Here is a 27,500-nt window from a genome sequence, read left to right on the forward strand (position 1 = left end):
TGCATCTCACTTTTGTGACATCTATACTTAAAAAAAAAAAAAAAAAAAAAAGCCCTCAACTTTGGAAACTCTTGAATGCTGGGAATGTGCTAAAATTGCTGATCAGAGTAGACAGGTGGAAGCAGCAGGCAAGGGGGATTAGCTCACATGGTAGAGCGCTCCCTTCGCATGCGAGAGGTAGCGGGATCGATGCCTGCATCCTCCAACATCTTTACTTGCCAGCGCTTTGAAACTCTAGCATGATGGCCTTTTTATCTTTGGCGCTCAAAGAACTGGCCTTCGATAGCTCAGCTGGTAGAGCGGAGGACTGTAGAAGCAAATTAGCAATCCTTAGGTCGCTGGTTCAATTCCGGCTCGAAGGACCTTTTTGGCTAGCATTACCATTTTGAAGCTTTTAAACGGCTCAGACACACTGACAGCCACGTCTTTACGTGTAACATACGGCGCAAACAAAAGGCAAGCCCGTCCCTGGGTGGGCTTGAACCACCAACCTTTCGGTTAACAGCCGAACGCGCTAACCGATTGCGCCACAGAGACAACCACACATTGTGCCGCTGGCCAAATCCTCAGTCAGGTCAACTATATTCTCTCAGGTGACTACCTAAACAATAATATCAAAAAAAGGAAAAGAAGAGATAAACTAGAACACAACAGCGTGACTCAAAAGAGTACCCAACTGCCCACGGAGAGTGGCTCCCTGTTAGCGGCTTAGTAACAGTCAGAGGCTTCCTCAGCTTTGCCTCACCAGCACCTTGTAAGCTATCCCAATGCAGCAGAGTGGCGCAGCGGAAGCGTGCTGGGCCCATAACCCAGAGGTCGATGGATCGAAACCATCCTCTGCTAGGAAGCTTGGTTTTTGCAGTCCCTACCACATCAACATCTTCCTGGACAGCCCAATTTGAGAAATCGCTTTGTTTCTTAAAAAATGTCCTCTTCTCTGTCAATGCAGACATACATGCCTAAATACAGAAGATCATAGAATGGTAGAGTTGGAAGGGTCATCGGGTCCAAGCACCTGCTCAGTGCAGGATTACCTAAATCATTCCAGACAGATCTTTGTCCAGCCTTTGTTTGAACACTTCCATGGAAGGAGAACTCATCACCACCCGTGGTAACCTGTACCACTCATTGATCACTCTCACCGTCAGAAAGTTTTTTCTAATATGCCATTTAGAAAAGGGCTCTTCCCTTTGCACTGCAGATCAAAACTGAATGCTAAATCAGTCGCCTTAAAAAGCTTCAAGGCAGGGCTACGATAACAAATGAAGTCCTAGGCAGGTTTTTTGCCTAAGAGCACACAACAAGCTACCACAGTGCGCTAGAAAGTACGACTCTGGTGGGACTCGAACCCACAACCTTTGAATCACTTTCACTCTAGAAGTCCAATGCGCTATCCATTGCGCCACAGAGCCACTCTTAAGCCTTCCGCATAGTCAATTTTTGGCTGTGAAAAGGCCAGTGCATCTCACTTTTGTGACATCTATACTTAAAAAAAAAAAAAAAAAAAAAAGCCCTCAACTTTGGAAACTCTTGAATGCTGGGAATGTGCTAAAATTGCTGATCAGAGTAGACAGGTGGAAGCAGCAGGCAAGGGGGATTAGCTCACATGGTAGAGCGCTCGCTTCGCATGCGAGAGGTAGCGGGATCGATGCCTGCATCCTCCAACATCTTTACTTGCCAGCGCTTTGAAACTCTAGCATGATGGCCTTTTTATCTTTGGCGCTCAAAGAACTGGCCTTCGATAGCTCAGCTGGTAGAGCGGAGGACTGTAGAAGCAAATTAGCAATCCTTAGGTCGCTGGTTCAATTCTGGCTCGAAGGACCTTTTTGGCTAGCATTACCATTTTGAAGCTTTTAAACGGCTCAGACACACTGACAGCCACGTCTTTACGTGTAACATACGGCGCAAACAAAAGGCAAGCCCGTCCCTGGGTGGGCTTGAACCACCAACCTTTCGGTTAACAGCCGAACGCGCTAACCGATTGCGCCACAGAGACAACCACACATTGTGCCGCTGGCCAAATCCTCAGTCAGGTCAACTATATTCTCTCAGGTGACTACCTAAACAATAATATCAAAAAAAGGAAAAGAAGAGATAAACTAGAACACAACAGCGTGACTCAAAAGAGTACCCAACTGCCCACGGAGAGTGGCTCCCTGTTAGCGGCTTAGTAACAGTCAGAGGCTTCCTCAGCTTTGCCTCACCAGCACCTTGTAAGCTATCCCAATGCAGCAGAGTGGCGCAGCGGAAGCGTGCTGGGCCCATAACCCAGAGGTCGATGGATCGAAACCATCCTCTGCTAGGAAGCTTGGTTTTTGCAGTCCCTACCACATCAACATCTTCCTGGACAGCCCAATTTGAGAAATCGCTTTGTTTCTTAAAAAATGTCCTCTTCTCTGTCAATGCAGACATACATGCCTAAATACAGAAGATCATAGAATGGTAGAGTTGGAAGGGTCATCGGGTCCAAGCACCTGCTCAGTGCAGGATTACCTAAATCATTCCAGACAGATCTTTGTCCAGCCTTTGTTTGAACACTTCCATGGAAGGAGAACTCATCACCACCCGTGGTAACCTGTACCACTCATTGATCACTCTCACCGTCAGAAAGTTTTTTCTAATATGCCATTTAGAAAAGGGCTCTTCCCTTTGCACTGCAGATCAAAACTGAATGCTAAATCAGTCGCCTTAAAAAGCTTCAAGGCAGGGCTACGATAACAAATGAAGTCCTAGGCAGGTTTTTTGCCTAAGAGCACACAACAAGCTACCACAGTGCGCTAGAAAGTACGACTCTGGTGGGACTCGAACCCACAACCTTTGAATCACTTTCACTCTAGAAGTCCAATGCGCTATCCATTGCGCCACAGAGCCACTCTTAAGCCTTCCGCATAGTCAATTTTTGGCTGTGAAAAGGCCAGTGCATCTCACTTTTGTGACATCTATACTTAAAAAAAAAAAAAAAAAAAAAAGCCCTCAACTTTGGAAACTCTTGAATGCTGGGAATGTGCTAAAATTGCTGATCAGAGTAGACAGGTGGAAGCAGCAGGCAAGGGGGATTAGCTCACATGGTAGAGCGCTCGCTTCGCATGCGAGAGGTAGCGGGATCGATGCCTGCATCCTCCAACATCTTTACTTGCCAGCGCTTTGAAACTCTAGCATGATGGCCTTTTTATCTTTGGCGCTCAAAGAACTGGCCTTCGATAGCTCAGCTGGTAGAGCGGAGGACTGTAGAAGCAAATTAGCAATCCTTAGGTCGCTGGTTCAATTCCGGCTCGAAGGACCTTTTTGGCTAGCATTACCATTTTGAAGCTTTTAAACGGCTCAGACACACTGACAGCCACGTCTTTACGTGTAACATACGGCGCAAACAAAAGGCAAGCCCGTCCCTGGGTGGGCTTGAACCACCAACCTTTCGGTTAACAGCCGAACGCGCTAACCGATTGCGCCACAGAGACAACCACACATTGTGCCGCTGGCCAAATCCTCAGTCAGGTCAACTATATTCTCTCAGGTGACTACCTAAACAATAATATCAAAAAAAGGAAAAGAAGAGATAAACTAGAACACAACAGCGTGACTCAAAAGAGTACCCAACTGCCCACGGAGAGTGGCTCCCTGTTAGCGGCTTAGTAACAGTCAGAGGCTTCCTCAGCTTTGCCTCACCAGCACCTTGTAAGCTATCCCAATGCAGCAGAGTGGCGCAGCGGAAGCGTGCTGGGCCCATAACCCAGAGGTCGATGGATCGAAACCATCCTCTGCTAGGAAGCTTGGTTTTTGCAGTCCCTACCACATCAACATCTTCCTGGACAGCCCAATTTGAGAAATCGCTTTGTTTCTTAAAAAATGTCCTCTTCTCTGTCAATGCAGACATACATGCCTAAATACAGAAGATCATAGAATGGTAGAGTTGGAAGGGTCATCGGGTCCAAGCACCTGCTCAGTGCAGGATTACCTAAATCATTCCAGACAGATCTTTGTCCAGCCTTTGTTTGAACACTTCCATGGAAGGAGAACTCATCACCACCCGTGGTAACCTGTACCACTCATTGATCACTCTCACCGTCAGAAAGTTTTTTCTAATATGCCATTTAGAAAAGGGCTCTTCCCTTTGCACTGCAGATCAAAACTGAATGCTAAATCAGTCGCCTTAAAAAGCTTCAAGGCAGGGCTACGATAACAAATGAAGTCCTAGGCAGGTTTTTTGCCTAAGAGCACACAACAAGCTACCACAGTGCGCTAGAAAGTACGACTCTGGTGGGACTCGAACCCACAACCTTTGAATCACTTTCACTCTAGAAGTCCAATGCGCTATCCATTGCGCCACAGAGCCACTCTTAAGCCTTCCGCATAGTCAATTTTTGGCTGTGAAAAGGCCAGTGCATCTCACTTTTGTGACATCTATACTTAAAAAAAAAAAAAAAAAAAAAAGCCCTCAACTTTGGAAACTCTTGAATGCTGGGAATGTGCTAAAATTGCTGATCAGAGTAGACAGGTGGAAGCAGCAGGCAAGGGGGATTAGCTCACATGGTAGAGCGCTCGCTTCGCATGCGAGAGGTAGCGGGATCGATGCCTGCATCCTCCAACATCTTTACTTGCCAGCGCTTTGAAACTCTAGCATGATGGCCTTTTTATCTTTGGCGCTCAAAGAACTGGCCTTCGATAGCTCAGCTGGTAGAGCGGAGGACTGTAGAAGCAAATTAGCAATCCTTAGGTCGCTGGTTCAATTCCGGCTCGAAGGACCTTTTTGGCTAGCATTACCATTTTGAAGCTTTTAAACGGCTCAGACACACTGACAGCCACGTCTTTACGTGTAACATACGGCGCAAACAAAAGGCAAGCCCGTCCCTGGGTGGGCTTGAACCACCAACCTTTCGGTTAACAGCCGAACGCGCTAACCGATTGCGCCACAGAGACAACCACACATTGTGCCGCTGGCCAAATCCTCAGTCAGGTCAACTATATTCTCTCAGGTGACTACCTAAACAATAATATCAAAAAAAGGAAAAGAAGAGATAAACTAGAACACAACAGCGTGACTCAAAAGAGTACCCAACTGCCCACGGAGAGTGGCTCCCTGTTAGCGGCTTAGTAACAGTCAGAGGCTTCCTCAGCTTTGCCTCACCAGCACCTTGTAAGCTATCCCAATGCAGCAGAGTGGCGCAGCGGAAGCGTGCTGGGCCCATAACCCAGAGGTCGATGGATCGAAACCATCCTCTGCTAGGAAGCTTGGTTTTTGCAGTCCCTACCACATCAACATCTTCCTGGACAGCCCAATTTGAGAAATCGCTTTGTTTCTTAAAAAATGTCCTCTTCTCTGTCAATGCAGACATACATGCCTAAATACAGAAGATCATAGAATGGTAGAGTTGGAAGGGTCATCGGGTCCAAGCACCTGCTCAGTGCAGGATTACCTAAATCATTCCAGACAGATCTTTGTCCAGCCTTTGTTTGAACACTTCCATGGAAGGAGAACTCATCACCACCCGTGGTAACCTGTACCACTCATTGATCACTCTCACCGTCAGAAAGTTTTTTCTAATATGCCATTTAGAAAAGGGCTCTTCCCTTTGCACTGCAGATCAAAACTGAATGCTAAATCAGTCGCCTTAAAAAGCTTCAAGGCAGGGCTACGATAACAAATGAAGTCCTAGGCAGGTTTTTTGCCTAAGAGCACACAACAAGCTACCACAGTGCGCTAGAAAGTACGACTCTGGTGGGACTCGAACCCACAACCTTTGAATCACTTTCACTCTAGAAGTCCAATGCGCTATCCATTGCGCCACAGAGCCACTCTTAAGCCTTCCGCATAGTCAATTTTTGGCTGTGAAAAGGCCAGTGCATCTCACTTTTGTGACATCTATACTTAAAAAAAAAAAAAAAGCCCTCAACTTTGGAAACTCTTGAATGCTGGGAATGTGCTAAAATTGCTGATCAGAGTAGACAGGTGGAAGCAGCAGGCAAGGGGGATTAGCTCACATGGTAGAGCGCTCGCTTCGCATGCGAGAGGTAGCGGGATCGATGCCTGCATCCTCCAACATCTTTACTTGCCAGCGCTTTGAAACTCTAGCATGATGGCCTTTTTATCTTTGGCGCTCAAAGAACTGGCCTTCGATAGCTCAGCTGGTAGAGCGGAGGACTGTAGAAGCAAATTAGCAATCCTTAGGTCGCTGGTTCAATTCCGGCTCGAAGGACCTTTTTGGCTAGCATTACCATTTTGAAGCTTTTAAACGGCTCAGACACACTGACAGCCACGTCTTTACGTGTAACATACGGCGCAAACAAAAGGCAAGCCCGTCCCTGGGTGGGCTTGAACCACCAACCTTTCGGTTAACAGCCGAACGCGCTAACCGATTGCGCCACAGAGACAACCACACATTGTGCCGCTGGCCAAATCCTCAGTCAGGTCAACTATATTCTCTCAGGTGACTACCTAAACAATAATATCAAAAAAAGGAAAAGAAGAGATAAACTAGAACACAACAGCGTGACTCAAAAGAGTACCCAACTGCCCACGGAGAGTGGCTCCCTGTTAGCGGCTTAGTAACAGTCAGAGGCTTCCTCAGCTTTGCCTCACCAGCACCTTGTAAGCTATCCCAATGCAGCAGAGTGGCGCAGCGGAAGCGTGCTGGGCCCATAACCCAGAGGTCGATGGATCGAAACCATCCTCTGCTAGGAAGCTTGGTTTTTGCAGTCCCTACCACATCAACATCTTCCTGGACAGCCCAATTTGAGAAATCGCTTTGTTTCTTAAAAAATGTCCTCTTCTCTGTCAATGCAGACATACATGCCTAAATACAGAAGATCATAGAATGGTAGAGTTGGAAGGGTCATCGGGTCCAAGCACCTGCTCAGTGCAGGATTACCTAAATCATTCCAGACAGATCTTTGTCCAGCCTTTGTTTGAACACTTCCATGGAAGGAGAACTCATCACCACCCGTGGTAACCTGTACCACTCATTGATCACTCTCACCGTCAGAAAGTTTTTTCTAATATGCCATTTAGAAAAGGGCTCTTCCCTTTGCACTGCAGATCAAAACTGAATGCTAAATCAGTCGCCTTAAAAAGCTTCAAGGCAGGGCTACGATAACAAATGAAGTCCTAGGCAGGTTTTTTGCCTAAGAGCACACAACAAGCTACCACAGTGCGCTAGAAAGTACGACTCTGGTGGGACTCGAACCCACAACCTTTGAATCACTTTCACTCTAGAAGTCCAATGCGCTATCCATTGCGCCACAGATCCACTCTTAAGCCTTCCGCATAGTCAATTTTTGGCTGTGAAAAGGCCAGTGCATCTCACTTTTGTGACATCTATACTTAAAAAAAAAAAAAAAAAAGCCCTCAACTTTGGAAACTCTTGAATGCTGGGAATGTGCTAAAATTGCTGATCAGAGTAGACAGGTGGAAGCAGCAGGCAAGGGGGATTAGCTCACATGGTAGAGCGCTCGCTTCGCATGCGAGAGGTAGCGGGATCGATGCCTGCATCCTCCAACATCTTTACTTGCCAGCGCTTTGAAACTCTAGCATGATGGCCTTTTTATCTTTGGCGCTCAAAGAACTGGCCTTCGATAGCTCAGCTGGTAGAGCGGAGGACTGTAGAAGCAAATTAGCAATCCTTAGGTCGCTGGTTCAATTCCGGCTCGAAGGACCTTTTTGGCTAGCATTACCATTTTGAAGCTTTTAAACGGCTCAGACACACTGACAGCCACGTCTTTACGTGTAACATACGGCGCAAACAAAAGGCAAGCCCGTCCCTGGGTGGGCTTGAACCACCAACCTTTCGGTTAACAGCCGAACGCGCTAACCGATTGCGCCACAGAGACAACCACACATTGTGCCGCTGGCCAAATCCTCAGTCAGGTCAACTATATTCTCTCAGGTGACTACCTAAACAATAATATCAAAAAAAGGAAAAGAAGAGATAAACTAGAACACAACAGCGTGACTCAAAAGAGTACCCAACTGCCCACGGAGAGTGGCTCCCTGTTAGCGGCTTAGTAACAGTCAGAGGCTTCCTCAGCTTTGCCTCACCAGCACCTTGTAAGCTATCCCAATGCAGCAGAGTGGCGCAGCGGAAGCGTGCTGGGCCCATAACCCAGAGGTCGATGGATCGAAACCATCCTCTGCTAGGAAGCTTGGTTTTTGCAGTCCCTACCACATCAACATCTTCCTGGACAGCCCAATTTGAGAAATCGCTTTGTTTCTTAAAAAATGTCCTCTTCTCTGTCAATGCAGACATACATGCCTAAATACAGAAGATCATAGAATGGTAGAGTTGGAAGGGTCATCGGGTCCAAGCACCTGCTCAGTGCAGGATTACCTAAATCATTCCAGACAGATCTTTGTCCAGCCTTTGTTTGAACACTTCCATGGAAGGAGAACTCATCACCACCCGTGGTAACCTGTACCACTCATTGATCACTCTCACCGTCAGAAAGTTTTTTCTAATATGCCATTTAGAAAAGGGCTCTTCCCTTTGCACTGCAGATCAAAACTGAATGCTAAATCAGTCGCCTTAAAAAGCTTCAAGGCAGGGCTACGATAACAAATGAAGTCCTAGGCAGGTTTTTTGCCTAAGAGCACACAACAAGCTACCACAGTGCGCTAGAAAGTACGACTCTGGTGGGACTCGAACCCACAACCTTTGAATCACTTTCACTCTAGAAGTCCAATGCGCTATCCATTGCGCCACAGAGCCACTCTTAAGCCTTCCGCATAGTCAATTTTTGGCTGTGAAAAGGCCAGTGCATCTCACTTTTGTGACATCTATACTTAAAAAAAAAAAAAAAGCCCTCAACTTTGGAAACTCTTGAATGCTGGGAATGTGCTAAAATTGCTGATCAGAGTAGACAGGTGGAAGCAGCAGGCAAGGGGGATTAGCTCACATGGTAGAGCGCTCGCTTCGCATGCGAGAGGTAGCGGGATCGATGCCTGCATCCTCCAACATCTTTACTTGCCAGCGCTTTGAAACTCTAGCATGATGGCCTTTTTATCTTTGGCGCTCAAAGAACTGGCCTTCGATAGCTCAGCTGGTAGAGCGGAGGACTGTAGAAGCAAATTAGCAATCCTTAGGTCGCTGGTTCAATTCCGGCTCGAAGGACCTTTTTGGCTAGCATTACCATTTTGAAGCTTTTAAACGGCTCAGACACACTGACAGCCACGTCTTTACGTGTAACATACGGCGCAAACAAAAGGCAAGCCCGTCCCTGGGTGGGCTTGAACCACCAACCTTTCGGTTAACAGCCGAACGCGCTAACCGATTGCGCCACAGAGACAACCACACATTGTGCCGCTGGCCAAATCCTCAGTCAGGTCAACTATATTCTCTCAGGTGACTACCTAAACAATAATATCAAAAAAAGGAAAAGAAGAGATAAACTAGAACACAACAGCGTGACTCAAAAGAGTACCCAACTGCCCACGGAGAGTGGCTCCCTGTTAGCGGCTTAGTAACAGTCAGAGGCTTCCTCAGCTTTGCCTCACCAGCACCTTGTAAGCTATCCCAATGCAGCAGAGTGGCGCAGCGGAAGCGTGCTGGGCCCATAACCCAGAGGTCGATGGATCGAAACCATCCTCTGCTAGGAAGCTTGGTTTTTGCAGTCCCTACCACATCAACATCTTCCTGGACAGCCCAATTTGAGAAATCGCTTTGTTTCTTAAAAAATGTCCTCTTCTCTGTCAATGCAGACATACATGCCTAAATACAGAAGATCATAGAATGGTAGAGTTGGAAGGGTCATCGGGTCCAAGCACCTGCTCAGTGCAGGATTACCTAAATCATTCCAGACAGATCTTTGTCCAGCCTTTGTTTGAACACTTCCATGGAAGGAGAACTCATCACCACCCGTGGTAACCTGTACCACTCATTGATCACTCTCACCGTCAGAAAGTTTTTTCTAATATGCCATTTAGAAAAGGGCTCTTCCCTTTGCACTGCAGATCAAAACTGAATGCTAAATCAGTCGCCTTAAAAAGCTTCAAGGCAGGGCTACGATAACAAATGAAGTCCTAGGCAGGTTTTTTGCCTAAGAGCACACAACAAGCTACCACAGTGCGCTAGAAAGTACGACTCTGGTGGGACTCGAACCCACAACCTTTGAATCACTTTCACTCTAGAAGTCCAATGCGCTATCCATTGCGCCACAGAGCCACTCTTAAGCCTTCCGCATAGTCAATTTTTGGCTGTGAAAAGGCCAGTGCATCTCACTTTTGTGACATCTATACTTAAAAAAAAAAAAAAAAAAAGCCCTCAACTTTGGAAACTCTTGAATGCTGGGAATGTGCTAAAATTGCTGATCAGAGTAGACAGGTGGAAGCAGCAGGCAAGGGGGATTAGCTCACATGGTAGAGCGCTCGCTTCGCATGCGAGAGGTAGCGGGATCGATGCCTGCATCCTCCAACATCTTTACTTGCCAGCGCTTTGAAACTCTAGCATGATGGCCTTTTTATCTTTGGCGCTCAAAGAACTGGCCTTCGATAGCTCAGCTGGTAGAGCGGAGGACTGTAGAAGCAAATTAGCAATCCTTAGGTCGCTGGTTCAATTCCGGCTCGAAGGACCTTTTTGGCTAGCATTACCATTTTGAAGCTTTTAAACGGCTCAGACACACTGACAGCCACGTCTTTACGTGTAACATACGGCGCAAACAAAAGGCAAGCCCGTCCCTGGGTGGGCTTGAACCACCAACCTTTCGGTTAACAGCCGAACGCGCTAACCGATTGCGCCACAGAGACAACCACACATTGTGCCGCTGGCCAAATCCTCAGTCAGGTCAACTATATTCTCTCAGGTGACTACCTAAACAATAATATCAAAAAAAGGAAAAGAAGAGATAAACTAGAACACAACAGCGTGACTCAAAAGAGTACCCAACTGCCCACGGAGAGTGGCTCCCTGTTAGCGGCTTAGTAACAGTCAGAGGCTTCCTCAGCTTTGCCTCACCAGCACCTTGTAAGCTATCCCAATGCAGCAGAGTGGCGCAGCGGAAGCGTGCTGGGCCTATAACCCAGAGGTCGATGGATCGAAACCATCCTCTGCTAGGAAGCTTGGTTTTTGCAGTCCCTACCACATCAACATCTTCCTGGACAGCCCAATTTGAGAAATCGCTTTGTTTCTTAAAAAATGTCCTCTTCTCTGTCAATGCAGACATACATGCCTAAATACAGAAGATCATAGAATGGTAGAGTTGGAAGGGTCATCGGGTCCAAGCACCTGCTCAGTGCAGGATTACCTAAATCATTCCAGACAGATCTTTGTCCAGCCTTTGTTTGAACACTTCCATGGAAGGAGAACTCATCACCACCCGTGGTAACCTGTACCACTCATTGATCACTCTCACCGTCAGAAAGTTTTTTCTAATATGCCATTTAGAAAAGGGCTCTTCCCTTTGCACTGCAGATCAAAACTGAATGCTAAATCAGTCGCCTTAAAAAGCTTCAAGGCAGGGCTACGATAACAAATGAAGTCCTAGGCAGGTTTTTTGCCTAAGAGCACACAACAAGCTACCACAGTGCGCTAGAAAGTACGACTCTGGTGGGACTCAAACCCACAACCTTTGAATCACTTTCACTCTAGAAGTCCAATGCGCTATCCATTGCGCCACAGAGCCACTCTTAAGCCTTCCGCATAGTCAATTTTTGGCTGTGAAAAGGCCAGTGCATCTCACTTTTGTGACATCTATACTTAAAAAAAAAAAAAAAGCCCTCAACTTTGGAAACTCTTGAATGCTGGGAATGTGCTAAAATTGCTGATCAGAGTAGACAGGTGGAAGCAGCAGGCAAGGGGGATTAGCTCACATGGTAGAGCGCTCGCTTCGCATGCGAGAGGTAGCGGGATCGATGCCTGCATCCTCCAACATCTTTACTTGCCAGCGCTTTGAAACTCTAGCATGATGGCCTTTTTATCTTTGGCGCTCAAAGAACTGGCCTTCGATAGCTCAGCTGGTAGAGCGGAGGACTGTAGAAGCAAATTAGCAATCCTTAGGTCGCTGGTTCAATTCCGGCTCGAAGGACCTTTTTGGCTAGCATTACCATTTTGAAGCTTTTAAACGGCTCAGACACACTGACAGCCACGTCTTTACGTGTAACATACGGCGCAAACAAAAGGCAAGCCCGTCCCTGGGTGGGCTTGAACCACCAACCTTTCGGTTAACAGCCGAACGCGCTAACCGATTGCGCCACAGAGACAACCACACATTGTGCCGCTGGCCAAATCCTCAGTCAGGTCAACTATATTCTCTCAGGTGACTACCTAAACAATAATATCAAAAAAAGGAAAAGAAGAGATAAACTAGAACACAACAGCGTGACTCAAAAGAGTACCCAACTGCCCACGGAGAGTGGCTCCCTGTTAGCGGCTTAGTAACAGTCAGAGGCTTCCTCAGCTTTGCCTCACCAGCACCTTGTAAGCTATCCCAATGCAGCAGAGTGGCGCAGCGGAAGCGTGCTGGGCCCATAACCCAGAGGTCGATGGATCGAAACCATCCTCTGCTAGGAAGCTTGGTTTTTGCAGTCCCTACCACATCAACATCTTCCTGGACAGCCCAATTTGAGAAATCGCTTTGTTTCTTAAAAAATGTCCTCTTCTCTGTCAATGCAGACATACATGCCTAAATACAGAAGATCATAGAATGGTAGAGTTGGAAGGGTCATCGGGTCCAAGCACCTGCTCAGTGCAGGATTACCTAAATCATTCCAGACAGATCTTTGTCCAGCCTTTGTTTGAACACTTCCATGGAAGGAGAACTCATCACCACCCGTGGTAACCTGTACCACTCATTGATCACTCTCACCGTCAGAAAGTTTTTTCTAATATGCCATTTAGAAAAGGGCTCTTCCCTTTGCACTGCAGATCAAAACTGAATGCTAAATCAGTCGCCTTAAAAAGCTTCAAGGCAGGGCTACGATAACAAATGAAGTCCTAGGCAGGTTTTTTGCCTAAGAGCACACAACAAGCTACCACAGTGCGCTAGAAAGTACGACTCTGGTGGGACTCGAACCCACAACCTTTGAATCACTTTCACTCTAGAAGTCCAATGCGCTATCCATTGCGCCACAGAGCCACTCTTAAGCCTTCCGCATAGTCAATTTTTGGCTGTGAAAAGGCCAGTGCATCTCACTTTTGTGACATCTATACTTAAAAAAAAAAAAAAAAAAAAAGCCCTCAACTTTGGAAACTCTTGAATGCTGGGAATGTGCTAAAATTGCTGATCAGAGTAGACAGGTGGAAGCAGCAGGCAAGGGGGATTAGCTCACATGGTAGAGCGCTCGCTTCGCATGCGAGAGGTAGCGGGATCGATGCCTGCATCCTCCAACATCTTTACTTGCCAGCGCTTTGAAACTCTAGCATGATGGCCTTTTTATCTTTGGCGCTCAAAGAACTGGCCTTCGATAGCTCAGCTGGTAGAGCGGAGGACTGTAGAAGCAAATTAGCAATCCTTAGGTCGCTGGTTCAATTCCGGCTCGAAGGACCTTTTTGGCTAGCATTACCATTTTGAAGCTTTTAAACGGCTCAGACACACTGACAGCCACGTCTTTACGTGTAACATACGGCGCAAACAAAAGGCAAGCCCGTCCCTGGGTGGGCTTGAACCACCAACCTTTCGGTTAACAGCCGAACGCGCTAACCGATTGCGCCACAGAGACAACCACACATTGTGCCGCTGGCCAAATCCTCAGTCAGGTCAACTATATTCTCTCAGGTGACTACCTAAACAATAATATCAAAAAAAGGAAAAGAAGAGATAAACTAGAACACAACAGCGTGACTCAAAAGAGTACCCAACTGCCCACGGAGAGTGGCTCCCTGTTAGCGGCTTAGTAACAGTCAGAGGCTTCCTCAGCTTTGCCTCACCAGCACCTTGTAAGCTATCCCAATGCAGCAGAGTGGCGCAGCGGAAGCGTGCTGGGCCCATAACCCAGAGGTCGATGGATCGAAACCATCCTCTGCTAGGAAGCTTGGTTTTTGCAGTCCCTACCACATCAACATCTTCCTGGACAGCCCAATTTGAGAAATCGCTTTGTTTCTTAAAAAATGTCCTCTTCTCTGTCAATGCAGACATACATGCCTAAATACAGAAGATCATAGAATGGTAGAGTTGGAAGGGTCATCGGGTCCAAGCACCTGCTCAGTGCAGGATTACCTAAATCATTCCAGACAGATCTTTGTCCAGCCTTTGTTTGAACACTTCCATGGAAGGAGAACTCATCACCACCCGTGGTAACCTGTACCACTCATTGATCACTCTCACCGTCAGAAAGTTTTTTCTAATATGCCATTTAGAAAAGGGCTCTTCCCTTTGCACTGCAGATCAAAACTGAATGCTAAATCAGTCGCCTTAAAAAGCTTCAAGGCAGGGCTACGATAACAAATGAAGTCCTAGGCAGGTTTTTTGCCTAAGAGCACACAACAAGCTACCACAGTGCGCTAGAAAGTACGACTCTGGTGGGACTCGAACCCACAACCTTTGAATCACTTTCACTCTAGAAGTCCAATGCGCTATCCATTGCGCCACAGAGCCACTCTTAAGCCTTCCGCATAGTCAATTTTTGGCTGTGAAAAGGCCAGTGCATCTCACTTTTGTGACATCTATACTTAAAAAAAAAAAAAAAAAAAAAGCCCTCAACTTTGGAAACTCTTGAATGCTGGGAATGTGCTAAAATTGCTGATCAGAGTAGACAGGTGGAAGCAGCAGGCAAGGGGGATTAGCTCACATGGTAGAGCGCTCGCTTCGCATGCGAGAGGTAGCGGGATCGATGCCTGCATCCTCCAACATCTTTACTTGCCAGCGCTTTGAAACTCTAGCATGATGGCCTTTTTATCTTTGGCGCTCAAAGAACTGGCCTTCGATAGCTCAGCTGGTAGAGCGGAGGACTGTAGAAGCAAATTAGCAATCCTTAGGTCGCTGGTTCAATTCCGGCTCGAAGGACCTTTTTGGCTAGCATTACCATTTTGAAGCTTTTAAACGGCTCAGACACACTGACAGCCACGTCTTTACGTGTAACATACGGCGCAAACAAAAGGCAAGCCCGTCCCTGGGTGGGCTTGAACCACCAACCTTTCGGTTAACAGCCGAACGCGCTAACCGATTGCGCCACAGAGACAACCACACATTGTGCCGCTGGCCAAATCCTCAGTCAGGTCAACTATATTCTCTCAGGTGACTACCTAAACAATAATATCAAAAAAAGGAAAAGAAGAGATAAACTAGAACACAACAGCGTGACTCAAAAGAGTACCCAACTGCCCACGGAGAGTGGCTCCCTGTTAGCGGCTTAGTAACAGTCAGAGGCTTCCTCAGCTTTGCCTCACCAGCACCTTGTAAGCTATCCCAATGCAGCAGAGTGGCGCAGCGGAAGCGTGCTGGGCCCATAACCCAGAGGTCGATGGATCGAAACCATCCTCTGCTAGGAAGCTTGGTTTTTGCAGTCCCTACCACATCAACATCTTCCTGGACAGCCCAATTTGAGAAATCGCTTTGTTTCTTAAAAAATGTCCTCTTCTCTGTCAATGCAGACATACATGCCTAAATACAGAAGATCATAGAATGGTAGAGTTGGAAGGGTCATCGGGTCCAAGCACCTGCTCAGTGCAGGATTACCTAAATCATTCCAGACAGATCTTTGTCCAGCCTTTGTTTGAACACTTCCATGGAAGGAGAACTCATCACCACCCGTGGTAACCTGTACCACTCATTGATCACTCTCACCGTCAGAAAGTTTTTTCTAATATGCCATTTAGAAAAGGGCTCTTCCCTTTGCACTGCAGATCAAAACTGAATGCTAAATCAGTCGCCTTAAAAAGCTTCAAGGCAGGGCTACGATAACAAATGAAGTCCTAGGCAGGTTTTTTGCCTAAGAGCACACAACAAGCTACCACAGTGCGCTAGAAAGTACGACTCTGGTGGGACTCGAACCCACAACCTTTGAATCACTTTCACTCTAGAAGTCCAATGCGCTATCCATTGCGCCACAGAGCCACTCTTAAGCCTTCCGCATAGTCAATTTTTGGCTGTGAAAAGGCCAGTGCATCTCACTTTTGTGACATCTATACTTAAAAAAAAAAAAAAAGCCCTCAACTTTGGAAACTCTTGAATGCTGGGAATGTGCTAAAATTGCTGATCAGAGTAGACAGGTGGAAGCAGCAGGCAAGGGGGATTAGCTCACATGGTAGAGCGCTCGCTTCGCATGCGAGAGGTAGCGGGATCGATGCCTGCATCCTCCAACATCTTTACTTGCCAGCGCTTTGAAACTCTAGCATGATGGCCTTTTTATCTTTGGCGCTCAAAGAACTGGCCTTCGATAGCTCAGCTGGTAGAGCGGAGGACTGTAGAAGCAAATTAGCAATCCTTAGGTCGCTGGTTCAATTCCGGCTCGAAGGACCTTTTTGGCTAGCATTACCATTTTGAAGCTTTTAAACGGCTCAGACACACTGACAGCCACGTCTTTACGTGTAACATACGGCGCAAACAAAAGGCAAGCCCGTCCCTGGGTGGGCTTGAACCACCAACCTTTCGGTTAACAGCCGAACGCGCTAACCGATTGCGCCACAGAGACAACCACACATTGTGCCGCTGGCCAAATCCTCAGTCAGGTCAACTATATTCTCTCAGGTGACTACCTAAACAATAATATCAAAAAAAGGAAAAGAAGAGATAAACTAGAACACAACAGCGTGACTCAAAAGAGTACCCAACTGCCCACGGAGAGTGGCTCCCTGTTAGCGGCTTAGTAACAGTCAGAGGCTTCCTCAGCTTTGCCTCACCAGCACCTTGTAAGCTATCCCAATGCAGCAGAGTGGCGCAGCGGAAGCGTGCTGGGCCCATAACCCAGAGGTCGATGGATCGAAACCATCCTCTGCTAGGAAGCTTGGTTTTTGCAGTCCCTACCACATCAACATCTTCCTGGACAGCCCAATTTGAGAAATCGCTTTGTTTCTTAAAAAATGTCCTCTTCTCTGTCAATGCAGACATACATGCCTAAATACAGAAGATCATAGAATGGTAGAGTTGGAAGGGTCATCGGGTCCAAGCACCTGCTCAGTGCAGGATTACCTAAATCATTCCAGACAGATCTTTGTCCAGCCTTTGTTTGAACACTTCCATGGAAGGAGAACTCATCACCACCCGTGGTAACCTGTACCACTCATTGATCACTCTCACCGTCAGAAAGTTTTTTCTAATATGCCATTTAGAAAAGGGCTCTTCCCTTTGCACTGCAGATCAAAACTGAATGCTAAATCAGTCGCCTTAAAAAGCTTCAAGGCAGGGCTACGATAACAAATGAAGTCCTAGGCAGGTTTTTTGCCTAAGAGCACACAACAAGCTACCACAGTGCGCTAGAAAGTACGACTCTGGTGGGACTCGAACCCACAACCTTTGAATCACTTTCACTCTAGAAGTCCAATGCGCTATCCATTGCGCCACAGATCCACTCTTAAGCCTTCCGCATAGTCAATTTTTGGCTGTGAAAAGGCCAGTGCATCTCACTTTTGTGACATCTATACTTAAAAAAAAAAAAAAAAAAGCCCTCAACTTTGGAAACTCTTGAATGCTGGGAATGTGCTAAAATTGCTGATCAGAGTAGACAGGTGGAAGCAGCAGGCAAGGGGGATTAGCTCACATGGTAGAGCGCTCGCTTCGCATGCGAGAGGTAGCGGGATCGATGCCTGCATCCTCCAACATCTTTACTTGCCAGCGCTTTGAAACTCTAGCATGATGGCCTTTTTATCTTTGGCGCTCAAAGAACTGGCCTTCGATAGCTCAGCTGGTAGAGCGGAGGACTGTAGAAGCAAATTAGCAATCCTTAGGTCGCTGGTTCAATTCCGGCTCGAAGGACCTTTTTGGCTAGCATTACCATTTTGAAGCTTTTAAACGGCTCAGACACACTGACAGCCACGTCTTTACGTGTAACATACGGCGCAAACAAAAGGCAAGCCCGTCCCTGGGTGGGCTTGAACCACCAACCTTTCGGTTAACAGCCGAACGCGCTAACCGATTGCGCCACAGAGACAACCACACATTGTGCCGCTGGCCAAATCCTCAGTCAGGTCAACTATATTCTCTCAGGTGACTACCTAAACAATAATATCAAAAAAAGGAAAAGAAGAGATAAACTAGAACACAACAGCGTGACTCAAAAGAGTACCCAACTGCCCACGGAGAGTGGCTCCCTGTTAGCGGCTTAGTAACAGTCAGAGGCTTCCTCAGCTTTGCCTCACCAGCACCTTGTAAGCTATCCCAATGCAGCAGAGTGGCGCAGCGGAAGCGTGCTGGGCCCATAACCCAGAGGTCGATGGATCGAAACCATCCTCTGCTAGGAAGCTTGGTTTTTGCAGTCCCTACCACATCAACATCTTCCTGGACAGCCCAATTTGAGAAATCGCTTTGTTTCTTAAAAAATGTCCTCTTCTCTGTCAATGCAGACATACATGCCTAAATACAGAAGATCATAGAATGGTAGAGTTGGAAGGGTCATCGGGTCCAAGCACCTGCTCAGTGCAGGATTACCTAAATCATTCCAGACAGATCTTTGTCCAGCCTTTGTTTGAACACTTCCATGGAAGGAGAACTCATCACCACCCGTGGTAACCTGTACCACTCATTGATCACTCTCACCGTCAGAAAGTTTTTTCTAATATGCCATTTAGAAAAGGGCTCTTCCCTTTGCACTGCAGATCAAAACTGAATGCTAAATCAGTCGCCTTAAAAAGCTTCAAGGCAGGGCTACGATAACAAATGAAGTCCTAGGCAGGTTTTTTGCCTAAGAGCACACAACAAGCTACCACAGTGCGCTAGAAAGTACGACTCTGGTGGGACTCGAACCCACAACCTTTGAATCACTTTCACTCTAGAAGTCCAATGCGCTATCCATTGCGCCACAGAGCCACTCTTAAGCCTTCCGCATAGTCAATTTTTGGCTGTGAAAAGGCCAGTGCATCTCACTTTTGTGACATCTATACTTAAAAAAAAAAAAAAAGCCCTCAACTTTGGAAACTCTTGAATGCTGGGAATGTGCTAAAATTGCTGATCAGAGTAGACAGGTGGAAGCAGCAGGCAAGGGGGATTAGCTCACATGGTAGAGCGCTCGCTTCGCATGCGAGAGGTAGCGGGATCGATGCCTGCATCCTCCAACATCTTTACTTGCCAGCGCTTTGAAACTCTAGCATGATGGCCTTTTTATCTTTGGCGCTCAAAGAACTGGCCTTCGATAGCTCAGCTGGTAGAGCGGAGGACTGTAGAAGCAAATTAGCAATCCTTAGGTCGCTGGTTCAATTCCGGCTCGAAGGACCTTTTTGGCTAGCATTACCATTTTGAAGCTTTTAAACGGCTCAGACACACTGACAGCCACGTCTTTACGTGTAACATACGGCGCAAACAAAAGGCAAGCCCGTCCCTGGGTGGGCTTGAACCACCAACCTTTCGGTTAACAGCCGAACGCGCTAACCGATTGCGCCACAGAGACAACCACACATTGTGCCGCTGGCCAAATCCTCAGTCAGGTCAACTATATTCTCTCAGGTGACTACCTAAACAATAATATCAAAAAAAGGAAAAGAAGAGATAAACTAGAACACAACAGCGTGACTCAAAAGAGTACCCAACTGCCCACGGAGAGTGGCTCCCTGTTAGCGGCTTAGTAACAGTCAGAGGCTTCCTCAGCTTTGCCTCACCAGCACCTTGTAAGCTATCCCAATGCAGCAGAGTGGCGCAGCGGAAGCGTGCTGGGCCCATAACCCAGAGGTCGATGGATCGAAACCATCCTCTGCTAGGAAGCTTGGTTTTTGCAGTCCCTACCACATCAACATCTTCCTGGACAGCCCAATTTGAGAAATCGCTTTGTTTCTTAAAAAATGTCCTCTTCTCTGTCAATGCAGACATACATGCCTAAATACAGAAGATCATAGAATGGTAGAGTTGGAAGGGTCATCGGGTCCAAGCACCTGCTCAGTGCAGGATTACCTAAATCATTCCAGACAGATCTTTGTCCAGCCTTTGTTTGAACACTTCCATGGAAGGAGAACTCATCACCACCCGTGGTAACCTGTACCACTCATTGATCACTCTCACCGTCAGAAAGTTTTTTCTAATATGCCATTTAGAAAAGGGCTCTTCCCTTTGCACTGCAGATCAAAACTGAATGCTAAATCAGTCGCCTTAAAAAGCTTCAAGGCAGGGCTACGATAACAAATGAAGTCCTAGGCAGGTTTTTTGCCTAAGAGCACACAACAAGCTACCACAGTGCGCTAGAAAGTACGACTCTGGTGGGACTCGAACCCACAACCTTTGAATCACTTTCACTCTAGAAGTCCAATGCGCTATCCATTGCGCCACAGAGCCACTCTTAAGCCTTCCGCATAGTCAATTTTTGGCTGTGAAAAGGCCAGTGCATCTCACTTTTGTGACATCTATACTTAAAAAAAAAAAAAAAAAAAGCCCTCAACTTTGGAAACTCTTGAATGCTGGGAATGTGCTAAAATTGCTGATCAGAGTAGACAGGTGGAAGCAGCAGGCAAGGGGGATTAGCTCACATGGTAGAGCGCTCGCTTCGCATGCGAGAGGTAGCGGGATCGATGCCTGCATCCTCCAACATCTTTACTTGCCAGCGCTTTGAAACTCTAGCATGATGGCCTTTTTATCTTTGGCGCTCAAAGAACTGGCCTTCGATAGCTCAGCTGGTAGAGCGGAGGACTGTAGAAGCAAATTAGCAATCCTTAGGTCGCTGGTTCAATTCCGGCTCGAAGGACCTTTTTGGCTAGCATTACCATTTTGAAGCTTTTAAACGGCTCAGACACACTGACAGCCACGTCTTTACGTGTAACATACGGCGCAAACAAAAGGCAAGCCCGTCCCTGGGTGGGCTTGAACCACCAACCTTTCGGTTAACAGCCGAACGCGCTAACCGATTGCGCCACAGAGACAACCACACATTGTGCCGCTGGCCAAATCCTCAGTCAGGTCAACTATATTCTCTCAGGTGACTACCTAAACAATAATATCAAAAAAAGGAAAAGAAGAGATAAACTAGAACACAACAGCGTGACTCAAAAGAGTACCCAACTGCCCACGGAGAGTGGCTCCCTGTTAGCGGCTTAGTAACAGTCAGAGGCTTCCTCAGCTTTGCCTCACCAGCACCTTGTAAGCTATCCCAATGCAGCAGAGTGGCGCAGCGGAAGCGTGCTGGGCCCATAACCCAGAGGTCGATGGATCGAAACCATCCTCTGCTAGGAAGCTTGGTTTTTGCAGTCCCTACCACATCAACATCTTCCTGGACAGCCCAATTTGAGAAATCGCTTTGTTTCTTAAAAAATGTCCTCTTCTCTGTCAATGCAGACATACATGCCTAAATACAGAAGATCATAGAATGGTAGAGTTGGAAGGGTCATCGGGTCCAAGCACCTGCTCAGTGCAGGATTACCTAAATCATTCCAGACAGATCTTTGTCCAGCCTTTGTTTGAACACTTCCATGGAAGGAGAACTCATCACCACCCGTGGTAACCTGTACCACTCATTGATCACTCTCACCGTCAGAAAGTTTTTTCTAATATGCCATTTAGAAAAGGGCTCTTCCCTTTGCACTGCAGATCAAAACTGAATGCTAAATCAGTCGCCTTAAAAAGCTTCAAGGCAGGGCTACGATAACAAATGAAGTCCTAGGCAGGTTTTTTGCCTAAGAGCACACAACAAGCTACCACAGTGCGCTAGAAAGTACGACTCTGGTGGGACTCAAACCCACAACCTTTGAATCACTTTCACTCTAGAAGTCCAATGCGCTATCCATTGCGCCACAGAGCCACTCTTAAGCCTTCCGCATAGTCAATTTTTGGCTGTGAAAAGGCCAGTGCATCTCACTTTTGTGACATCTATACTTAAAAAAAAAAAAAAAGCCCTCAACTTTGGAAACTCTTGAATGCTGGGAATGTGCTAAAATTGCTGATCAGAGTAGACAGGTGGAAGCAGCAGGCAAGGGGGATTAGCTCACATGGTAGAGCGCTCGCTTCGCATGCGAGAGGTAGCGGGATCGATGCCTGCATCCTCCAACATCTTTACTTGCCAGCGCTTTGAAACTCTAGCATGATGGCCTTTTTATCTTTGGCGCTCAAAGAACTGGCCTTCGATAGCTCAGCTGGTAGAGCGGAGGACTGTAGAAGCAAATTAGCAATCCTTAGGTCGCTGGTTCAATTCCGGCTCGAAGGACCTTTTTGGCTAGCATTACCATTTTGAAGCTTTTAAACGGCTCAGACACACTGACAGCCACGTCTTTACGTGTAACATACGGCGCAAACAAAAGGCAAGCCCGTCCCTGGGTGGGCTTGAACCACCAACCTTTCGGTTAACAGCCGAACGCGCTAACCGATTGCGCCACAGAGACAACCACACATTGTGCCGCTGGCCAAATCCTCAGTCAGGTCAACTATATTCTCTCAGGTGACTACCTAAACAATAATATCAAAAAAAGGAAAAGAAGAGATAAACTAGAACACAACAGCGTGACTCAAAAGAGTACCCAACTGCCCACGGAGAGTGGCTCCCTGTTAGCGGCTTAGTAACAGTCAGAGGCTTCCTCAGCTTTGCCTCACCAGCACCTTGTAAGCTATCCCAATGCAGCAGAGTGGCGCAGCGGAAGCGTGCTGGGCCCATAACCCAGAGGTCGATGGATCGAAACCATCCTCTGCTAGGAAGCTTGGTTTTTGCAGTCCCTACCACATCAACATCTTCCTGGACAGCCCAATTTGAGAAATCGCTTTGTTTCTTAAAAAATGTCCTCTTCTCTGTCAATGCAGACATACATGCCTAAATACAGAAGATCATAGAATGGTAGAGTTGGAAGGGTCATCGGGTCCAAGCACCTGCTCAGTGCAGGATTACCTAAATCATTCCAGACAGATCTTTGTCCAGCCTTTGTTTGAACACTTCCATGGAAGGAGAACTCATCACCACCCGTGGTAACCTGTACCACTCATTGATCACTCTCACCGTCAGAAAGTTTTTTCTAATATGCCATTTAGAAAAGGGCTCTTCCCTTTGCACTGCAGATCAAAACTGAATGCTAAATCAGTCGCCTTAAAAAGCTTCAAGGCAGGGCTACGATAACAAATGAAGTCCTAGGCAGGTTTTTTGCCTAAGAGCACACAACAAGCTACCACAGTGCGCTAGAAAGTACGACTCTGGTGGGACTCGAACCCACAACCTTTGAATCACTTTCACTCTAGAAGTCCAATGCGCTATCCATTGCGCCACAGAGCCACTCTTAAGCCTTCCGCATAGTCAATTTTTGGCTGTGAAAAGGCCAGTGCATCTCACTTTTGTGACATCTATACTTAAAAAAAAAAAAAAAAAAAGCCCTCAACTTTGGAAACTCTTGAATGCTGGGAATGTGCTAAAATTGCTGATCAGAGTAGACAGGTGGAAGCAGCAGGCAAGGGGGATTAGCTCACATGGTAGAGCGCTCGCTTCGCATGCGAGAGGTAGCGGGATCGATGCCTGCATCCTCCAACATCTTTACTTGCCAGCGCTTTGAAACTCTAGCATGATGGCCTTTTTATCTTTGGCGCTCAAAGAACTGGCCTTCGATAGCTCAGCTGGTAGAGCGGAGGACTGTAGAAGCAAATTAGCAATCCTTAGGTCGCTGGTTCAATTCCGGCTCGAAGGACCTTTTTGGCTAGCATTACCATTTTGAAGCTTTTAAACGGCTCAGACACACTGACAGCCACGTCTTTACGTGTAACATACGGCGCAAACAAAAGGCAAGCCCGTCCCTGGGTGGGCTTGAACCACCAACCTTTCGGTTAACAGCCGAACGCGCTAACCGATTGCGCCACAGAGACAACCACACATTGTGCCGCTGGCCAAATCCTCAGTCAGGTCAACTATATTCTCTCAGGTGACTACCTAAACAATAATATCAAAAAAAGGAAAAGAAGAGATAAACTAGAACACAACAGCGTGACTCAAAAGAGTACCCAACTGCCCACGGAGAGTGGCTCCCTGTTAGCGGCTTAGTAACAGTCAGAGGCTTCCTCAGCTTTGCCTCACCAGCACCTTGTAAGCTATCCCAATGCAGCAGAGTGGCGCAGCGGAAGCGTGCTGGGCCCATAACCCAGAGGTCGATGGATCGAAACCATCCTCTGCTAGGAAGCTTGGTTTTTGCAGTCCCTACCACATCAACATCTTCCTGGACAGCCCAATTTGAGAAATCGCTTTGTTTCTTAAAAAATGTCCTCTTCTCTGTCAATGCAGACATACATGCCTAAATACAGAAGATCATAGAATGGTAGAGTTGGAAGGGTCATCGGGTCCAAGCACCTGCTCAGTGCAGGATTACCTAAATCATTCCAGACAGATCTTTGTCCAGCCTTTGTTTGAACACTTCCATGGAAGGAGAACTCATCACCACCCGTGGTAACCTGTACCACTCATTGATCACTCTCACCGTCAGAAAGTTTTTTCTAATATGCCATTTAGAAAAGGGCTCTTCCCTTTGCACTGCAGATCAAAACTGAATGCTAAATCAGTCGCCTTAAAAAGCTTCAAGGCAGGGCTACGATAACAAATGAAGTCCTAGGCAGGTTTTTTGCCTAAGAGCACACAACAAGCTACCACAGTGCGCTAGAAAGTACGACTCTGGTGGGACTCGAACCCACAACCTTTGAATCACTTTCACTCTAGAAGTCCAATGCGCTATCCATTGCGCCACAGAGCCACTCTTAAGCCTTCCGCATAGTCAATTTTTGGCTGTGAAAAGGCCAGTGCATCTCACTTTTGTGACATCTATACTTAAAAAAAAAAAAAAAAAGCCCTCAACTTTGGAAACTCTTGAATGCTGGGAATGTGCTAAAATTGCTGATCAGAGTAGACAGGTGGAAGCAGCAGGCAAGGGGGATTAGCTCACATGGTAGAGCGCTCGCTTCGCATGCGAGAGGTAGCGGGATCGATGCCTGCATCCTCCAACATCTTTACTTGCCAGCGCTTTGAAACTCTAGCATGATGGCCTTTTTATCTTTGGCGCTCAAAGAACTGGCCTTCGATAGCTCAGCTGGTAGAGCGGAGGACTGTAGAAGCAAATTAGCAATCCTTAGGTCGCTGGTTCAATTCCGGCTCGAAGGACCTTTTTGGCTAGCATTACCATTTTGAAGCTTTTAAACGGCTCAGACACACTGACAGCCACGTCTTTACGTGTAACATACGGCGCAAACAAAAGGCAAGCCCGTCCCTGGGTGGGCTTGAACCACCAACCTTTCGGTTAACAGCCGAACGCGCTAACCGATTGCGCCACAGAGACAACCACACATTGTGCCGCTGGCCAAATCCTCAGTCAGGTCAACTATATTCTCTCAGGTGACTACCTAAACAATAATATCAAAAAAAGGAAAAGAAGAGATAAACTAGAACACAACAGCGTGACTCAAAAGAGTACCCAACTGCCCACGGAGAGTGGCTCCCTGTTAGCGGCTTAGTAACAGTCAGAGGCTTCCTCAGCTTTGCCTCACCAGCACCTTGTAAGCTATCCCAATGCAGCAGAGTGGCGCAGCGGAAGCGTGCTGGGCCCATAACCCAGAGGTCGATGGATCGAAACCATCCTCTGCTAGGAAGCTTGGTTTTTGCAGTCCCTACCACATCAACATCTTCCTGGACAGCCCAATTTGAGAAATCGCTTTGTTTCTTAAAAAATGTCCTCTTCTCTGTCAATGCAGACATACATGCCTAAATACAGAAGATCATAGAATGGTAGAGTTGGAAGGGTCATCGGGTCCAAGCACCTGCTCAGTGCAGGATTACCTAAATCATTCCAGACAGATCTTTGTCCAGCCTTTGTTTGAACACTTCCATGGAAGGAGAACTCATCACCACCCGTGGTAACCTGTACCACTCATTGATCACTCTCACCGTCAGAAAGTTTTTTCTAATATGCCATTTAGAAAAGGGCTCTTCCCTTTGCACTGCAGATCAAAACTGAATGCTAAATCAGTCGCCTTAAAAAGCTTCAAGGCAGGGCTACGATAACAAATGAAGTCCTAGGCAGGTTTTTTGCCTAAGAGCACACAACAAGCTACCACAGTGCGCTAGAAAGTACGACTCTGGTGGGACTCGAACCCACAACCTTTGAATCACTTTCACTCTAGAAGTCCAATGCGCTATCCATTGCGCCACAGAGCCACTCTTAAGCCTTCCGCATAGTCAATTTTTGGCTGTGAAAAGGCCAGTGCATCTCACTTTTGTGACATCTATACTTAAAAAAAAAAAAAAAAAAAAAGCCCTCAACTTTGGAAACTCTTGAATGCTGGGAATGTGCTAAAATTGCTGATCAGAGTAGACAGGTGGAAGCAGCAGGCAAGGGGGATTAGCTCACATGGTAGAGCGCTCGCTTCGCATGCGAGAGGTAGCGGGATCGATGCCTGCATCCTCCAACATCTTTACTTGCCAGCGCTTTGAAACTCTAGCATGATGGCCTTTTTATCTTTGGCGCTCAAAGAACTGGCCTTCGATAGCTCAGCTGGTAGAGCGGAGGACTGTAGAAGCAAATTAGCAATCCTTAGGTCGCTGGTTCAATTCCGGCTCGAAGGACCTTTTTGGCTAGCATTACCATTTTGAAGCTTTTAAACGGCTCAGACACACTGACAGCCACGTCTTTACGTGTAACATACGGCGCAAACAAAAGGCAAGCCCGTCCCTGGGTGGGCTTGAACCACCAACCTTTCGGTTAACAGCCGAACGCGCTAACCGATTGCGCCACAGAGACAACCACACATTGTGCCGCTGGCCAAATCCTCAGTCAGGTCAACTATATTCTCTCAGGTGACTACCTAAACAATAATATCAAAAAAAGGAAAAGAAGAGATAAACTAGAACACAACAGCGTGACTCAAAAGAGTACCCAACTGCCCACGGAGAGTGGCTCCCTGTTAGCGGCTTAGTAACAGTCAGAGGCTTCCTCAGCTTTGCCTCACCAGCACCTTGTAAGCTATCCCAATGCAGCAGAGTGGCGCAGCGGAAGCGTGCTGGGCCCATAACCCAGAGGTCGATGGATCGAAACCATCCTCTGCTAGGAAGCTTGGTTTTTGCAGTCCCTACCACATCAACATCTTCCTGGACAGCCCAATTTGAGAAATCGCTTTGTTTCTTAAAAAATGTCCTCTTCTCTGTCAATGCAGACATACATGCCTAAATACAGAAGATCATAGAATGGTAGAGTTGGAAGGGTCATCGGGTCCAAGCACCTGCTCAGTGCAGGATTACCTAAATCATTCCAGACAGATCTTTGTCCAGCCTTTGTTTGAACACTTCCATGGAAGGAGAACTCATCACCACCCGTGGTAACCTGTACCACTCATTGATCACTCTCACCGTCAGAAAGTTTTTTCTAATATGCCATTTAGAAAAGGGCTCTTCCCTTTGCACTGCAGATCAAAACTGAATGCTAAATCAGTCGCCTTAAAAAGCTTCAAGGCAGGGCTACGATAACAAATGAAGTCCTAGGCAGGTTTTTTGCCTAAGAGCACACAACAAG

The 27,500-nt window shown here is 47.0% G+C and overlaps 33 non-coding genes across 33 annotated transcripts; all 33 read right to left on the minus strand.

The window, feature by feature from the left end:
* Window positions 1-463: 463 nt before the first annotated feature.
* Window positions 464-537, minus strand: TRNAN-GUU (transfer RNA asparagine (anticodon GUU)). Its single transcript has one exon. It is a non-coding gene; the product is annotated as a tRNA-Asn (tRNA).
* Window positions 538-1,328: 791 nt separating this feature from the next.
* TRNAR-UCU (transfer RNA arginine (anticodon UCU)) lies at window positions 1,329-1,412 on the minus strand. The gene is given in 2 exon segments: window positions 1,329-1,364; window positions 1,376-1,412. It is a non-coding gene; the product is annotated as a tRNA-Arg (tRNA).
* A 510-nt stretch (window positions 1,413-1,922) lies between these two features.
* TRNAN-GUU (transfer RNA asparagine (anticodon GUU)) lies at window positions 1,923-1,996 on the minus strand. The gene has a single exon. It is a non-coding gene; the product is annotated as a tRNA-Asn (tRNA).
* A 791-nt stretch (window positions 1,997-2,787) lies between these two features.
* TRNAR-UCU (transfer RNA arginine (anticodon UCU)) lies at window positions 2,788-2,871 on the minus strand. Its single transcript is given in 2 exon segments — window positions 2,788-2,823; window positions 2,835-2,871. It is a non-coding gene; the product is annotated as a tRNA-Arg (tRNA).
* A 510-nt stretch (window positions 2,872-3,381) lies between these two features.
* Window positions 3,382-3,455, minus strand: TRNAN-GUU (transfer RNA asparagine (anticodon GUU)). Its single transcript has one exon. It is a non-coding gene; the product is annotated as a tRNA-Asn (tRNA).
* A 791-nt stretch (window positions 3,456-4,246) lies between these two features.
* TRNAR-UCU (transfer RNA arginine (anticodon UCU)) lies at window positions 4,247-4,330 on the minus strand. The gene is given in 2 exon segments: window positions 4,247-4,282; window positions 4,294-4,330. It is a non-coding gene; the product is annotated as a tRNA-Arg (tRNA).
* A 510-nt stretch (window positions 4,331-4,840) lies between these two features.
* TRNAN-GUU (transfer RNA asparagine (anticodon GUU)) lies at window positions 4,841-4,914 on the minus strand. The gene has a single exon. It is a non-coding gene; the product is annotated as a tRNA-Asn (tRNA).
* Window positions 4,915-5,705: 791 nt separating this feature from the next.
* On the minus strand, window positions 5,706-5,789 carry TRNAR-UCU (transfer RNA arginine (anticodon UCU)). Its single transcript is given in 2 exon segments — window positions 5,706-5,741; window positions 5,753-5,789. It is a non-coding gene; the product is annotated as a tRNA-Arg (tRNA).
* Window positions 5,790-6,292: 503 nt separating this feature from the next.
* TRNAN-GUU (transfer RNA asparagine (anticodon GUU)) lies at window positions 6,293-6,366 on the minus strand. The gene has a single exon. It is a non-coding gene; the product is annotated as a tRNA-Asn (tRNA).
* Window positions 6,367-7,747: 1,381 nt separating this feature from the next.
* On the minus strand, window positions 7,748-7,821 carry TRNAN-GUU (transfer RNA asparagine (anticodon GUU)). Its single transcript has one exon. It is a non-coding gene; the product is annotated as a tRNA-Asn (tRNA).
* Window positions 7,822-8,612: 791 nt separating this feature from the next.
* Window positions 8,613-8,696, minus strand: TRNAR-UCU (transfer RNA arginine (anticodon UCU)). Its single transcript is given in 2 exon segments — window positions 8,613-8,648; window positions 8,660-8,696. It is a non-coding gene; the product is annotated as a tRNA-Arg (tRNA).
* A 503-nt stretch (window positions 8,697-9,199) lies between these two features.
* On the minus strand, window positions 9,200-9,273 carry TRNAN-GUU (transfer RNA asparagine (anticodon GUU)). Its single transcript has one exon. It is a non-coding gene; the product is annotated as a tRNA-Asn (tRNA).
* A 791-nt stretch (window positions 9,274-10,064) lies between these two features.
* TRNAR-UCU (transfer RNA arginine (anticodon UCU)) lies at window positions 10,065-10,148 on the minus strand. Its single transcript is given in 2 exon segments — window positions 10,065-10,100; window positions 10,112-10,148. It is a non-coding gene; the product is annotated as a tRNA-Arg (tRNA).
* A 507-nt stretch (window positions 10,149-10,655) lies between these two features.
* Window positions 10,656-10,729, minus strand: TRNAN-GUU (transfer RNA asparagine (anticodon GUU)). Its single transcript has one exon. It is a non-coding gene; the product is annotated as a tRNA-Asn (tRNA).
* A 1,378-nt stretch (window positions 10,730-12,107) lies between these two features.
* On the minus strand, window positions 12,108-12,181 carry TRNAN-GUU (transfer RNA asparagine (anticodon GUU)). The gene has a single exon. It is a non-coding gene; the product is annotated as a tRNA-Asn (tRNA).
* Window positions 12,182-12,972: 791 nt separating this feature from the next.
* On the minus strand, window positions 12,973-13,056 carry TRNAR-UCU (transfer RNA arginine (anticodon UCU)). Its single transcript is given in 2 exon segments — window positions 12,973-13,008; window positions 13,020-13,056. It is a non-coding gene; the product is annotated as a tRNA-Arg (tRNA).
* A 509-nt stretch (window positions 13,057-13,565) lies between these two features.
* On the minus strand, window positions 13,566-13,639 carry TRNAN-GUU (transfer RNA asparagine (anticodon GUU)). The gene has a single exon. It is a non-coding gene; the product is annotated as a tRNA-Asn (tRNA).
* A 791-nt stretch (window positions 13,640-14,430) lies between these two features.
* TRNAR-UCU (transfer RNA arginine (anticodon UCU)) lies at window positions 14,431-14,514 on the minus strand. The gene is given in 2 exon segments: window positions 14,431-14,466; window positions 14,478-14,514. It is a non-coding gene; the product is annotated as a tRNA-Arg (tRNA).
* A 509-nt stretch (window positions 14,515-15,023) lies between these two features.
* TRNAN-GUU (transfer RNA asparagine (anticodon GUU)) lies at window positions 15,024-15,097 on the minus strand. The gene has a single exon. It is a non-coding gene; the product is annotated as a tRNA-Asn (tRNA).
* Window positions 15,098-15,888: 791 nt separating this feature from the next.
* TRNAR-UCU (transfer RNA arginine (anticodon UCU)) lies at window positions 15,889-15,972 on the minus strand. The gene is given in 2 exon segments: window positions 15,889-15,924; window positions 15,936-15,972. It is a non-coding gene; the product is annotated as a tRNA-Arg (tRNA).
* Window positions 15,973-16,475: 503 nt separating this feature from the next.
* TRNAN-GUU (transfer RNA asparagine (anticodon GUU)) lies at window positions 16,476-16,549 on the minus strand. The gene has a single exon. It is a non-coding gene; the product is annotated as a tRNA-Asn (tRNA).
* Window positions 16,550-17,930: 1,381 nt separating this feature from the next.
* TRNAN-GUU (transfer RNA asparagine (anticodon GUU)) lies at window positions 17,931-18,004 on the minus strand. Its single transcript has one exon. It is a non-coding gene; the product is annotated as a tRNA-Asn (tRNA).
* Window positions 18,005-18,795: 791 nt separating this feature from the next.
* Window positions 18,796-18,879, minus strand: TRNAR-UCU (transfer RNA arginine (anticodon UCU)). Its single transcript is given in 2 exon segments — window positions 18,796-18,831; window positions 18,843-18,879. It is a non-coding gene; the product is annotated as a tRNA-Arg (tRNA).
* A 503-nt stretch (window positions 18,880-19,382) lies between these two features.
* Window positions 19,383-19,456, minus strand: TRNAN-GUU (transfer RNA asparagine (anticodon GUU)). Its single transcript has one exon. It is a non-coding gene; the product is annotated as a tRNA-Asn (tRNA).
* Window positions 19,457-20,247: 791 nt separating this feature from the next.
* On the minus strand, window positions 20,248-20,331 carry TRNAR-UCU (transfer RNA arginine (anticodon UCU)). Its single transcript is given in 2 exon segments — window positions 20,248-20,283; window positions 20,295-20,331. It is a non-coding gene; the product is annotated as a tRNA-Arg (tRNA).
* Window positions 20,332-20,838: 507 nt separating this feature from the next.
* Window positions 20,839-20,912, minus strand: TRNAN-GUU (transfer RNA asparagine (anticodon GUU)). Its single transcript has one exon. It is a non-coding gene; the product is annotated as a tRNA-Asn (tRNA).
* Window positions 20,913-22,290: 1,378 nt separating this feature from the next.
* Window positions 22,291-22,364, minus strand: TRNAN-GUU (transfer RNA asparagine (anticodon GUU)). The gene has a single exon. It is a non-coding gene; the product is annotated as a tRNA-Asn (tRNA).
* Window positions 22,365-23,155: 791 nt separating this feature from the next.
* TRNAR-UCU (transfer RNA arginine (anticodon UCU)) lies at window positions 23,156-23,239 on the minus strand. Its single transcript is given in 2 exon segments — window positions 23,156-23,191; window positions 23,203-23,239. It is a non-coding gene; the product is annotated as a tRNA-Arg (tRNA).
* Window positions 23,240-23,746: 507 nt separating this feature from the next.
* TRNAN-GUU (transfer RNA asparagine (anticodon GUU)) lies at window positions 23,747-23,820 on the minus strand. Its single transcript has one exon. It is a non-coding gene; the product is annotated as a tRNA-Asn (tRNA).
* A 791-nt stretch (window positions 23,821-24,611) lies between these two features.
* On the minus strand, window positions 24,612-24,695 carry TRNAR-UCU (transfer RNA arginine (anticodon UCU)). Its single transcript is given in 2 exon segments — window positions 24,612-24,647; window positions 24,659-24,695. It is a non-coding gene; the product is annotated as a tRNA-Arg (tRNA).
* Window positions 24,696-25,200: 505 nt separating this feature from the next.
* On the minus strand, window positions 25,201-25,274 carry TRNAN-GUU (transfer RNA asparagine (anticodon GUU)). The gene has a single exon. It is a non-coding gene; the product is annotated as a tRNA-Asn (tRNA).
* A 791-nt stretch (window positions 25,275-26,065) lies between these two features.
* Window positions 26,066-26,149, minus strand: TRNAR-UCU (transfer RNA arginine (anticodon UCU)). The gene is given in 2 exon segments: window positions 26,066-26,101; window positions 26,113-26,149. It is a non-coding gene; the product is annotated as a tRNA-Arg (tRNA).
* A 509-nt stretch (window positions 26,150-26,658) lies between these two features.
* Window positions 26,659-26,732, minus strand: TRNAN-GUU (transfer RNA asparagine (anticodon GUU)). The gene has a single exon. It is a non-coding gene; the product is annotated as a tRNA-Asn (tRNA).
* Between the last annotated feature and the right edge of the window lie 768 nt (window positions 26,733-27,500).

This window comes from Eleutherodactylus coqui, chromosome 1, assembly GCF_035609145.1.
Source record: "Eleutherodactylus coqui strain aEleCoq1 chromosome 1, aEleCoq1.hap1, whole genome shotgun sequence".
NCBI classification, from domain to species: domain Eukaryota; kingdom Metazoa; phylum Chordata; class Amphibia; order Anura; family Eleutherodactylidae; genus Eleutherodactylus; species Eleutherodactylus coqui.